Source organism: Spermophilus citellus (genome assembly GCF_964194105.1).
Source record: "Spermophilus citellus genome assembly, chromosome: 2".
In the NCBI taxonomy this organism is placed as follows: Eukaryota; Metazoa; Chordata; class Mammalia; order Rodentia; family Sciuridae; genus Spermophilus; species Spermophilus citellus.
Window position 1 is genome coordinate 227735071 of NC_138183.1, and position 12329 is coordinate 227747399.

General features: G+C 43.6%; 1 protein-coding gene across 3 annotated transcripts in view; it reads right to left on the minus strand.

Moving 5' to 3' along the window:
* The window catches only part of PAMR1 (peptidase domain containing associated with muscle regeneration 1), a 78111-nt gene that overhangs the window by 57210 nt on the left and 8572 nt on the right, over nucleotides 1–12329 (minus strand). Inside the window, exon 2 of one of the 3 annotated variants that reach the window (XM_081282269.1) lies at nucleotides 8211–8276. The exons of the other annotated variants lie outside the window; for them this stretch is intronic. The gene's annotated coding sequence lies outside the window, so the exon portion shown is untranslated. The remainder of the gene's footprint in view (nucleotides 1–8210; nucleotides 8277–12329) is intronic. 3 annotated transcript variants of the gene reach the window in all.

Sequence of the window (12329 nt, forward strand, 5' to 3'; positions counted from 1 at the left end):
AGTAGAACATGTATGCAATTTACAAAAACATACACATTTCTTAGGTGTCTGTGTTCATTTTATTTATTTATTTTTTCAGTGCTGGGGAAGGAACCCGGGGCCTCATGCATGCTGGGCAAGCTCTCTACCCACTGAGCTACACCTCATTTCTATTTTTGTTGGAGTATTTTTATAGTTGCATAGATTGTGCACTGAACAACTCCAGGGGAAATCATTCAACTGCAGAACTATAGGATGCAGCGCAGTCATGGTGCCATCAAAAAAAAGTTCGGAGACTACTTTATAGATGAGGCCGTACAAGTGCAAGGCTGATGGCCAAGTACAGACTAGGTTATTGCTTCCAAACTTGGCTCTTCCATTTTGCAGCATGCCAAGTTTGTAGTATCTTCAAAGCTAAAACCAACAGAAAAGACAAAAGTACCTTAATTAGTATGTTTGGGAGAATTTCAATGTTTTACAAGGGTGAACTCATTAACCCAACTTCATTCAATTCCCCGAGTACAACTGAGCATTCTTTCCCGTGAGAAAGCAATGTTCTCTTTTGGGGTGGGATTTTTTTTTCCTTTCTTGTTTTTTATTTTCTTTTTTGATATTTATATACCTTAAGTAAAAAAAGAAAACCATCTGGAAAAAATCTTGAAGAGGAATCGGTTGGAGGTTGTGCAGAGGAAGTCAGACAAAAACCTTCTAGCTTTGATTTGCTTTGTGCCCCACTCTCCATTTCTAAAAAAAAAATCCTCGCACAAAGATGATGATTAAAGCAGAAAGAGGTCAGATATTTGGGGAAGATAGTGAATGTGGGCAAGGTCCTGTGAAGCCTTCCACAGAAGGATCAGGCAGAGATCCCGAGATGCTTCACAGGCCAATAAAAACAAACCCTAGTGTCTGTGGGGAATCTCTAAACCCTTGACTCCAGAGTTTAGTTTTCTATTTGCCTCCCCTAAACTTGGAATTCTGACACAAGGTTGATCACTCCTAAGTCTGCCAAGTGCAACCGCTTAAAGAAACTATCACCATCTATCCTCAGTCTCGGGTCATAAGAAGATTCTAATAGCATGAAAAGGAACGACCCAGATAATGGACAGTTTCTTAAATTGGATAACTCTAGTTTTATGAAAAATTTACTGTCTTTCATCATTTTAGACAAATATCATTGAACCAGCAATGACCCTCACCCTGGCTTTAGATTGGCACAGGTCACCACAGCCTGGTCACTGTTGAGATTTTGCTTCCCTCTCCATTCATGAGCAACTTCAGAGAGTCACAGGGGACTCACTAGCTGAGCTTACAGGCTTCGTTACCTGCCAAAGTGGCTGACCTCTAAAATCTAGACAAGAACTGAATGTTTAAAAGAGAGAAAACAGAATAAAAGCTTAGATGTGAGTTCCCACGAGTCTAGATTTATCAATGGGTTTTTGGAAATGACACAGAAAGCATGAACAACAACAAAAAGTTAGATAAATTCAACTTCATCAAAATTAAAACCCCTTTAGCATCAAAGACATTACCAAGAAAGTGAAAAGACTGACCACAGAACGAGAGAAAATATTTGCAGATCATTTATCCGATAAGTTTAGCATTCAGAACATTGCAAAAACAACTCTAACAACTCAGCCACAAAGAGACCAATTTAAAAATGGACAAGTGGCTTGAACAGAGATACAAGGGGTAAGTAAACCAGCCCAGAAGAAGATGTTCAACATCATAGGTCATTTAGGAAACGCAAATCAATGCTACAATGAGATAGTACTTACTGCGATGGCTATAATCCAAAAAAATTATTTTAAAGTGTTGGCAAAGACGTAGAGAAACTAAAACTCTCCTACATTGCGGATAGAAATGTCAATGATGCTACCGCTGTGGAAAACAATGTAGTGGTTCATTTAAAAGTTAAACACTAAATCACTATATGACCCAGCAATTCTACTTCAAGGTATTTAAATAAAACAGTGAGAACAGGGACTCAAACATACTAGCATGCTGATATTTATTCACAACAGTCAAAAGGTTAAAACAACCCAAGGGTTCACCAAGAAATGAATGGAGAAACAAAATGAGGTACATGTAGCCAATAGACTATTATTCGGCCACAAAAAAAGGAATGCAGTATGTACACACTGCAACACCGAAGAACTTGAAACCATTCAGCCAAGTGAAAGAAGCCACACACAAAAGGCCAAATATTGCCCGATTCTATTTATATGAAATATTTATAATAAGCAAATTCAAAGAGACAAAGTATATTAGAGGGGGATTAGATTGGGGGGCCAGGGGGAAAGGGAGAATTATTGCTTAATAGAGAGTTTCTATTTGGGGTGATGGAAACATTTTGGAAATAGGTGTGATGTTTGTACAACAGAGTGAATATAATTAATGCAACTGAATTACACACTTAAAGTGGATAAGGTGGCACTCTGTGTGTGTGTGTGTGTGTGTGTGTGTGTGTGTGTGTTTGGAGAGCCTGCTCCATCCTTCTCTTGGCCACTGTTTCCCACTTTCTATCAGCTTCTCAACCCACCAAGCTTTTGCCTGCCCCAGACCTAAGCATTTGCTTAGCCACAGCCTCTGTCCCAGCTGTTGGGCCCTCAGCATAAATAATACCTGTTCAGAGAGGGCCTCCCTGGCCTTCTCTTCTGAAATGCACACCGCACATACCCCCCCGCCCATGGTCTCTGTTATAACATCCTATTCACTGTCTTGTCACCTTATCATAAGGGACCATCATTTTCTGTGTTCCTTGACCATCATCCTCCACACCCACAAGGTCCTGCATCCTCAATCAACTTCAGATCAAAAATAGTTTTTATACTGTGCTTGTCCTGTTTCTCATTATTTCCTAAACAGCACAGCAACCATTTACATTGTATTAGGTATTGTAAGTTATTTAGAGATCAACTAGATGCCTGGGGGTTGTTTGCAAATATTATACCACTTTACATAAGGGGTTTGAACCTAGGCAGATTTTCATATCTGCAGAAGGTCCTGGGACCCCTCGACTTCTGATACTGAGGGGCTGATGTCCTTGCTCATTGTCTGTCTCTCTTGTGTGACGACAAATCAGTAGGAACCACCACTAAACCACAGAGGCAGGTAGGTACAGGGCCAGGCACATAAGAGACGCTGAATAAATTCCTTGTTGGATGAATCTGGTCTTAACCCTAGAGCTACCCTCCCTTTGAGAGTCAAATATTCTATCCCTTGGACCCAGTGGGGAGCTAGAAGGCGGGAGAGCTGGCTTTGCCCTTGATTTGCTGATGTCAGAAGGAGGGCACTTTCCTCCCTTTGTGAAGTGCTTGGAACTGTTGGGGGTCCAGGCTGCCTGCCGGAACCCATATTCCTCCCTCCAGCCCCTGCCTTGCCCCACAGTATGCTTCCTCCACTCTCCAAATAGCAAATACACCCAGGGGGTGTGGTTTGGGCCTTCCCTTCTCCCTTTATTCATTCTGAGGCAAGCACTACATCCTTCTAGGTTTTCTAGGAATTTATAGATATTAATAACTTCTTGAGGGGGCTCACTACAGAATAAAACTCATTTGCAACTTTTATTAAAAATTGAACCTCAGCATGGAAGGCCAAGTAAGGTGTGCTCTACTGGAGCAACTGAAGCCTAGTCCCCGCCCCACCCCCCGCCCTCCCCCAGAAGCAGATTTGTTCACCTCCAGCCCGTCTGCATAATACCCACGGCCTTTTACCCAAGAATCAACCTCCCTAAAATACTTTTGATAGGTCTCTTTACTTCAATGAGCAAGACCACCTCCGCCCTCTTGAGACTATGCTATTAACTTTCCAATTAGGATCCATCTCAGCCTAAGGAAATGAGCCCAAGAACGCCTGCCAGGAGAGACTTTGCACACGGGACTGATTGAAGACTCTTGAGATGGAAGGAATTATACTATATTATCCAGATTGGGATCGAGGTCATTGCGAAGACCCTTATAAGAGAGGGTTGGAGTTCAGGAAGGAGATGTCAAGACAGAAGCGGAGTTTGGAGTGCTGTGCTCTGAAGACAGAGGCAGGGATCGTGACCCAGGGTATGTGTGCAGTCTCCAGAAGCTTGAAAAGACCAGGAAACATGCTCCCCTCGGTCCCAAGAAGGAATGCAGCCCTGCCAACCACTTGATTCTGGCCTTGTAGAACCCATATCTGACTTCTGACCTCTAGAACTAGAAGAACTAGAAGGGAATCAATGTATGCTCTTAAGTCACTACATTTGTGGTAACTTGTTACAGCATCAGTAAGATACTAACACTAACTGTGTTCTCAAAAGAAAGGCTGACCCACAGAAGCCATCCAGCCATTCTGTTCCTCATTTCCTCCACTGAACACAGCTCCAAAAATGTGGGTGAACCAATCAACTTATTCTTTCATTCCACAAGTATTTACTATCCACTGTGTCCCAGGTAGGAGGCTGGGCGCTGGAATACAACGGAGAGGCAAACACCAACCCTGACCTCCCGGAGTTCACAGCTTAGTAGAGGAACAGACAATTGTTAAATGGCCCCACAAATACAAAATCACAAACTGAAATAGGGAAAGTGTAGGATGCTGTGAGAATGATGAATAGTCATAAAGGATATTAGCATCGAATCTTCTGACATCACAGGGTTGGAGAGGTTTAAATAAAAATTGCAGGAAGAAATTGATCCATTGGCAAAAATAAGACCACTTCCAGGAATGTGGTGATGATGGGGAAGGATGATGGTTTTGATGATTTTGTGACTTGGCCTTTTCCCCTCTGATCTAACAAGGCCATCACCCTTCCTACTCCCCCAGCTGGAACCAAGACAGGAAAGTGTCCCCAAAACGGACGTGTAAGAAATAAATAGACACATAAAATACCCCATGAGAAATGTTTCAAATTGACGAGCTAAAGAGATTTTAAAATGCAATAAGCAGACAAGAGCAACATTCTGGACTTTTTTCCCCCACCATTTATTAGAATTACATTTGTGGAAAGGGCACGTTGGCCATTTGGCTTCAGCTGTACAAATTTCAGGGAATTTCAATATGGTGCTAAGGGCCAGTTCCAGAAACTAAGACCGAGAGAAACAACAACAGCTGTAAAAGTTATGGAATGTTTTCTGATATGTATGCTAAAGCACTTTAATGTTTCAGTAGAGAAAGTACTTTATATTCTTTGTGCAATTTCATCTTCAAAATGATCCAATGAGATTGGTAATACATTTTCTTCCCCATTAAAAGCATTTACTCCGACCCCTTCACTTTACCAGTGAGGAAAAGAGCTAAGTAGGAAAGAGCTGGATTTTTTTTTTAATGGAGGCAAAGAGAAATGCCAATCTTTTTGAGGGAATTAATTCTGAGGGGGAAAAAAAAAGTGGTCCCCAGAATTCCAGGGATGTGGGGAGGTGAACAAGCTTGCTCCTGGCAGGGAAGAGGCTAGACCAGCCTCCAGTTCTGCCAGCCACAGGAGCCGAGCAAACTTGCTTTGCTTTCCATATTTAAAAACAGCCTTACAGACTGAAACACAGCATACTACAGGGACATGGCCACATCAATGTTTATAGCAGCAGAATTCACAATAGCTAAACTGTGGGACCAACCTAGATGCCCTTCAGTAGAATAATGGATAAAGTAAATGTGGCATATATACACAATGGAATATTACTCAGCAATAAAAGAGAATAAAATCATGGCATTTTCAGGTAAATGGATGGAGTTGGAGAAGATAATGCTAAGTGAAGTTAGCCAATCCCAAAAAACCAAATGCTGAATGTTCTCTCTGATGTAAGGAGGCTGATTCATAGTGGGGTAGGGACGGGGAGCATGGGAGGAATAGACAAACTCTAGATAGGGCAGAGGGGTGGGAGAAGAAGAGAAGGGGTATGGGGTGAAATGATGGTGGAATGTGATGGACATCATTATCCAAAGTACACGTATGAAGACACAAATTGGTGTCAACATACTCTATATACAAGCAGATATGAAAAATTGTGTTGTATATGTGTAATAAGAATTGTAATGCATTCTGATGTCATGTATTTAAAAAATAAAATCAATTAAAAAATAAAAATAAAACAGCCTTACAAAATCTGCCGGTGAGCTTTCTACTGTCAATGCTTCCAGTAAAACGAGCATAAATGAAGCACAAAAGCCCATGAACTTCATCCTGGGATAAACTGAGGCACTGGGCCATGGAGCATAGGCTGTGATCATGTAGCAAAATCAAGCTTACGGAGGGAGTGCTGGGTGCCACACGGTCGACTCCTTGCCAACCTCTCCATTGGATAAAATATGTATTTCTTCTTTATCAAACACTCTAAGACCTCACTAGCAGAGCCATTTTAGGTTTGTAACAAAATTAAGTGGAAGGCAGAGAGACTTCCAATACACGCTCTGTCCCCATCCATGGGCTACCTCCTCCGTTACCAACATCAATGGTTGTTACCATTGATGAACCTGGAGCCACACAGAGATTTCACCCCAAGGTCACAGCTATTAGGCTTCAACCCCAGAGGTGCACATTCTGTGAGACTGGACACAGGTATGTGGCATGTGTCCACCATTACAGTATCATACAGAGTACATTCACTGCCTTAGAAATCCTCTGCATTCTGCCTGTGCCTCTTACCCAACCAAAGCAATGCACTTTTTGAGGAGGAGGAGGAGGAAAAGCGAGAGATAAAGGAGGAGGAGGAGGAGGTGAAGAAAGAATAAAAAAAAGAGTTCTTTGTGAAAGCTTTGGAAAATGGAAGAAAAGCATAAATAAGGGAATAAAAAGTATTCACAAAAATAGCATTTTGGCATCTAACCTCAAGTCTTCTGTTTCCAGTGGACATGATATTTATCTGTGAGTATCAATGGATGTGTCAACCCAGAGTCTTCCAGCCTCTCAAAATTGGTAACATGATTTGTTTTAGAAATTGTGCTTTTCTTCCCCCTTCACTTTCATCATAAGTTATTTTCTCTTGAATTGGAAAGGTTTTCAAAAGTCTTTTTTTTTTTTTTTTTGCAGAGAGGGGTGGGTACCAGGGATTGAACTCAGGGGCACTCAGCCACTGAGCCACATCCCCAGCCCTATTTTGTATTTTATTTAGAAACAGGGTCTCACGGAGTTGCTTAGCACCTCACTTTGGCTGAGGCTGGCTTTGAACTCGAGATCCTCCTGTCTCAGCCTCCCGAGCCACTGGGATTACAGGTGTGCACTATTGTGCCGGGCAAAAGCCAGTCATTCTAAATTGCTACATAATTACCCTGTACATGCAAGGGCTCCCCTAAACTCCCCTCTCCCGCTTATTTTTTTTAAATCAGGGTAAGCAAATAATCGAGAGCATTTGGGGCACCATAAGCTTCACCCAAGCCCTGACTTCCATGCTCAGGAGGAGCAGCCATCCTGGTATCTCTCTATCCAGAATGGGGAATCTAGTTACATCAGTCCAGTCCTGGTTCTTCCAGAATTCACTTTGAAAAAAATGTGAATCACTTAACCTCTGAGCCCAGTTTTATCAATGAGAATACCAAGTCAAGGAGACATGCCAACGAATGGGCACAGGTTTCATGTACTTGACGAATGAATGAACAAGGGAGAGAAAGAAGGTTGACTGTCGTATTTGCTGTCACTGTCATTATTTTGCACACAGTTTAACCGCCCAGGGACATGCAGGCAGTTCACTTCAAGGCTCTCTGGCCCTGATCTGTTTCAACTGTTCAGAGGATGGAGGGACAGTGCCTCCAACAGGGGGCTCACCGAGGCAGGGGCAGGAGGTGCCTCTGTGCCCCTTAGCATGGTCTCCAAGCCCAAGATCTTCAATATCATATATTATGAAACATACTGCCGTGATGGCCAGTAAGGTCCAGCTGGAAGACTCGGGATTCTCTATGAGAACAAGGGGCAGCCTGTTCCATACCTGATGGAAACATCCCTTGCCAGAGCACAGGCCCAAGTCAAGACCACCCCTGAAGGTGGCAAAGAAGGGCCCTTGTATCATGTACCAGATCCTCTTCCTTGATGTTAGACTCTGCTTTTGAATCCACCCAAAATCCCACAACCCTCCCACTTAACCTCATTTAATTAAAACTTCTACTGAGGGATTTTTTTTTCTTTTTAAAAATATCTTGCATTTTATAAGTCTTCTGAGACCAGAGGGAGAGGAAAAAAAGAGGCAAGAATCAGAGGGATGTATAATTAGGCAGCTTGAGCTCCTCACTCATCCCTGCTCCCCCGCCCCTCTTCCTGAGCCGTCTGAACTCACTGGATTGATGTCCAACAGCACACAGTGGTCCTCACTGCTGGAGGGTCTCACCACCAGCTCCAAGGACTGAAAAAAAAAAAAAAAGACTGACTAAAAAAGACTTGAGTCAGAGGTGATGGCATGCTTACTGGGGGCCCATCCTCCATCCTCCCTCCTGAGCCTTTGAGAGCCATCCTGTCACCAAGAGACCCTCAGCCCCAGCCTGGCTGGTCCTCACCCCTGGGTGATCTCAGTCCTGCCAATTATTATTTTAGCAAAATAATGACAACTAGAAAGCAAAGACCTTGTCACCCCACTTTAGACACCAGGACTGTCATGGGATTCCTTAAATATCTGGTGTTAAACATCCTGTACAAAGAGGATGGAGAGGGGAACAGAAATAGATTTGTGACTTCCTTTCTCCTTCCTCCTTTACCAAGCACACTGCGTGGGGTGACTCTGCATCACGCGCCTCTGCTCGCTGATCCCACCTCCGTCTCTGAGGGCTATCTCTGAGTCCTAACCGTATTGGTGTCCAGCTCATTGGATCCTCACAACCAGTTGGAAGTGGGTTATTGTTTTCTGCATTTAATTGATGAGGAAACAGAGTAAAACAAATGAATCCAGGTCACACAGCTTTCAGGTAAAAGAAGAAAGATCAGAACCCAGCTCTTACTGGGGCAAAAGCCTTGTTCTTACCAATGCAAGGAAGGGCACTTGTATCATGTACCAGAGTTCACACTTCCGACTGGTAAGAAGAAAGTGGCACCCATGAAATAAAAATATTTGAGCATCAGATCCCCTGAATTTGAACCCTGGCTCCAGCAGTGACCATGTGACTTTGGATGAGCCACTGAATTTCTTTGTCTCGGGTTCCTCATCTGGGAAATGTGGGCACTGATGGTACTTCTCTAGAGCTGTACTTCTCCATGGAACCCAAGAGCTTACGATAATCCGATAGTAGAGGGACAATTCCTGCCTCTATTTTATAGATGAGGAAACTGAGGTACAGAGAGGGTAAGGAATATGCCCAAGACTGCACAGGTAGTAAATTGTAGAGACAGGATTCAAATTGAGGCCATCTGTTTCCACAATCAGAGCATTAACCATCATTGTGGCCTTGTTCTCAGGGATATCATTGGTAATTCTAAGTGGCAACAACATCCATAAACACCCTGGGAGCGTGCTCTGAGCTGGCACCATGCCAAGTGTTTCCCATACGTTTTTATACGTTCCAACGTGGTGGTGGTGTCGTTTTAATTCACAATGGCATTAGGAATGTGCATTCTGTAGTTGAAGAAACTGAGGCACAGAAAAGTCAAGTATCTTGATCAATTTGCACAGTAAGGGGTAGAGCTGAAACTGTGTGCATCAGAAGCCCGTGTTCTCCTCTAGATCACCACCTGCATGGAAACCACCTGAGATGCTTGTTAATGAGCCTATTCCCTTAGAATCCCTGTGGCTGGAGGCTAAGTCTCTGCCTTCTGAGCAAGCTTCCTCCTTTGAGGAGCACAGTCCTGTCCTGCAGCTTAAGTCAGCCGCCCTCCAGGCCCTGGGAAGCTGGGCTTTGCATTGGTTCTCCCTTCCCACTTAATAACTTGCTGCCCTCTTAGCGGCTCTGAAAGGTACTCTGACCTTCTGGGCTATACTCTGGACCCACATTGGAATCCGTCCCTCTCTGATGCTTCCAGAGAACCATAGACAAGACACCTTGACACGGTATTTCCCCAAAGCCTCAAGAGGAAGGAGACACAGTCATGGGATCATTGCTGCTGCTGCATTTGAAGATGACAATAACCATAAAGGTCTTTGGAAGAAAGACTCCCTATTTGTCAGACATTATTCTCAGCAGAGACCATTATTCTCAGCAGATTTTTTTTTCTTTTAAATCACATCTTTGGCTAAGATGCAGATGGCTTAAAAAAAAAAAAAAGGATGAGCAATAATGTGTCCTCAGTGGCCCATACATCCAGAGAATTTTCAGGTAGGCTGTTTGCGTTTCTATGGTGAAATTCTGGGTTCTTCCCATTTGTTCTTCGGGGTTCTAATTTCTTTTCTTTAATCCATCATATATCAGTCTGTTTACTATTGCTATAACAAAATACTTGAGACCAGGTAATTTATAAAGAATGGATACTTATTGAGTTCCTGGTTCTAGAGGCTGGGAAGTTCAAGAGCAAGCTTTTGGTGCTCCGTATCTGGGCCTTCTTGCTGCATGATGTGGTGGAGGGCATCACGAGGCAGGACAGAATAAGTGTGCCAAAGAGAACTCACCTTTAAAACAAAGCTGCTCTCTCCATAACGCATCAACCCATTAATCCATGAATAGATCAATACATTCATGAGGGCAGAGCCAATCACCTTCCAAAGTCCCACTGCCACCTGACTATGCATTTGGGGATTAGGTTTCCAACACATAAAATTGGGGGAAGGGGGGCTCAAACCTTAGCACTTCCTCTTCTGACACCATTTAATAGGACATACCTCACCTCCTGCTGCTTCTCTTCAGAAATAGACACACCACATCAGTAGCCAAGGGGAACAAAACTCAAACTCTAGTGTCATGGAGGAGCCCCCAGTTGCTATTTTCTTTGACAGCTGTGGCACTGAAAATCCTTGAAGAACAGCTGTTTGTGAGTTATTTCAAATATGAGAACATGAACTTAATAGATCTTATTTTTACCAGCACTAGCTGCTGAAAAAGTAATCGAATAATGCATCTCCACGTACGTGACAAGAGAACCCAGCAAACATTGCACCAAACAAAGAATGGTTACACTAAAAATAAGACCACCTTTAACATTAAACACCCAACCTAGATGTTCTCAGGCCCAGGCAGTCTGCAGATCACCCCACACTCGAATGTCCTCTGAGTCAGAGTACCTCAGGGCTTCACTGGGGCCTGAGTCTACCAGAGCCGACTTCTGCCAAGAGCTTGCAGAGTTAGCACCGCTTTCACATCCAGATCCACTGATGCCAAGCAGAAACCAGATTCTCCTTCTCCTGAAGGCAGCTGGCCACAACAGATGTCAAGAGTGAAGGAATGCTCAGCAAGGGCTATGCACTTGCAATGGTATGTCGTTGGGTCCCTAATCCCTGGACTGGTGGCATTTTAGGGCAGGCAAGTCTTCCCCACTATTACCTCCCCCAGCTCTGCAGGCTAGGTCAGGATGAAGGGGAACTTCCTTTCATAAAGATTTCTGCTGGCTCCACCCTTGAAGCACAAGTGCACCATCATTAACAACATCTCCTCTGCAGACTTTTAAGGGGGCCTCAATGTTCAGGCTGCAACTTCACTGTCCCAGAATCACCTCCACTGTCCCACAGGAGCCTGCAAAAGCCTGTCCCCGGCCCTATCTCAAACACAGCAGGTGGAAAGCATTTCCTCTAAGGCTGGAAGGCGGGTGAATGATGTAACCAAGGAAAGGGAGCAAGCTTTGAGGGATAAACACAAGGTGAATCTTGAGGGTTGTCGATAGGATAGGACCCTAGATTGATGAAGTAAGCCTCAAGGTCAAGTCTATCCTACTGTGGCTGAAACTCCTGGTACTGCCACTGCTCAAATTCCTCATGAAACATGATCGTAGGAAAAAACAGAAGAAGGGAGGAGAGTAGGAGACTTTAATTTCCTGAATACTCCCTTTCCATCAAGCTAAGTATTCTAAATGAATTGCCTCATTTAGTACCTTCAATAAACCTGTGATGTAAACACGAATCGACTCAGCCTGCAGATTGGAATGTGATAAGGCTACATTAGAGAGGTCAATCAATTTGCCCGAGAAAACTCTCCATAAAAGACAGGTAGGATTCAAACCCTGGACTGTCCCAGTACTCTATACCCTGTGCACACACACATTCATACATATACCCAATAGGTACACGTTCACATCTACACCTATATTCTCCTGCACATGTAAACATGATTACACCCATACCAAGAGATCACATCCAAGACAGATCCCACACATAGGGAAAGTAGGGCTGAATCTTTGCAGAGAAAAATACGCGTTCCCATATTCTATGTAGTCAGGACGTCCTTCATAGAAACTGCTGGTTTTATTCCTCACCTGTGGTCACTGTATTCATTCCATCTGAAATAAGACTGGGCAGAGAGACAAGGCAGGCCAAATTCGATGGCCA